Consider the following 1,912-nt stretch of genomic DNA (forward strand, 5'->3'; position numbering starts at 1 on the left):
CCAGATCCTCGAACGTCTCACGGACGCAGCATCTTCTAGACTCTCGCCACATTTTGCGCCCTTGGGGAGATGGTATTGACGCTTATGCGACATAGAGAAGGAGGACAAGGTCCTTCGTGAGATCGATGCAGACTGTTCCACATCCGATGACGAATCCATCAGAGAAATGGAGAGATAAGAATTCGCCAGGCATATCGATGTTCTGATTTCCCGCTAGTAGGAATAAGCTGACAAGGATTGTGGGAAATGTACGGAGTACTGTAATTCTCTTCTTTTCAAATAAGAGTGAGTTATCTGGTGCTTGGCGCAGGGTGGATCGATATGTAGGAATGCTCCCCCGCATGCCCCTGGATAAAAACAAAGGATTTATTTTGATCTCTTCACAAAGCAGAATAATGAGTTCTGATAGATAGCAGTATCGAATTCTATTGTTTTACCAGATGACTTATGGCGGAGATGTTGTAGCCTGCAGCTGATCATTGAAACTTGAAGCCAAGAACGCCACACACGGAACGCAGCGTCTAGCTTAAATGAGTCAAGCTCATTGTTGCCCAGATTGATCGTTTCTTGGTGCTGGCTCACAAGGCTGAAGGATATCTCGTGTCTGCAACCGATGCATCGTATTCTCCATCCTGCTGCAGCTGCAGACGGAAATGAAAGATGATCCACTTCTCTGAATTCCCCCTCTTTTTCATTTTTCCCTCTTCCCATCCATCTTCTTCTTTTATTTTCAAACATCCTTTTGAAATATTAATTGCGACGTTCAACAATTCACCTCTGGCGATTCAGACTTGTACCGTCTATTCCCACCCCTAATGATATGATGTTTGGTAGAAATATGATGGCGAGGAGCCACGGCAATGGCAATCTCTATTCGGACGGGCTTGGTTCAGGGTGGTGGCGTTTGCTTCTTTCAGTACACTTTCCATACAAGGATTCGAAATCCTCGAGGAATAATGCTTGAGGGAACGTTAAGATTAAGCTGTGCAGTGTGGGCGGACCAAAGGCTGATCGTGGCGCTGACATTATGGCACTAACAAGGGATCCTACCGCCCCTCTGAGCAGGCATGATAGATTATCATTTGAAACACCCAAGAAAGGAGAGCTGGCTAGATATTATTGCAACTTTCAAAACACAGCTTCTGACGACATTCCTGTCACTGGGCCTATCCTGGAAAAGTCAATGCGTTAGTCCACAACGTTTCTGGGGACCCTTTCTTTCATCCGAATACAGGCTCTCGGGATATACTGGCAAGCAATGATCGGCACAGCTCCGACCCGCACTTCGAGACATCAGTTTTTATATGTAATGCTTCTATCTATCCAAGCTTGTCTTGCGGCTATTATTTCAATATGCCATGACGCCAAGGATACTGTGAATCGTGGCATGTTTGTCTTACGTGCGTACCTGGAACCACAGGTGTCCATCAGCTTTTATCACAGGGAACAAGAGATACTTACCCACCAATGAACCAATGATCGAAATCACGGCTTATCGCACGAATATACATAGCATGTAAGACCTTTGTAAGGCTGAACCCTGAAGCTGATCTTTCCAAGCCTCAGTAATAGGGATGATCTGCGCGTGTCTATGGGTTCAGTGCACGGCGGTTGAGAATCGTGCTCATAGCTCTTACGTTTTGGTATAGTAACTATCTCGCTCCTGTAAAAAGAACTTAAACTTGTAACTCGCTTTGTCGGAGTGGGTATCTATCAGATGTACCGTACTCTGTACGGAGTATATGTACTGTAAGTACGTGTACAAGCTACAGGTCGACCAGTGACATTCACAGCCCTCAAAAAGAGGACCAAACCAGGGCAAAACATTCTGTCATGTTAGACCTGAGCTATCCGACGAGCGGATATATCCGCGGCACGCACCAACAAGGGTATTCGAAGACCGATCGCCCGG

Source organism: Histoplasma capsulatum, genomic scaffold, assembly GCF_000149585.1.
Source record: "Histoplasma capsulatum NAm1 scaffold_5 genomic scaffold, whole genome shotgun sequence".
Classification (NCBI taxonomy): domain Eukaryota; kingdom Fungi; phylum Ascomycota; class Eurotiomycetes; order Onygenales; family Ajellomycetaceae; genus Histoplasma; species Histoplasma mississippiense.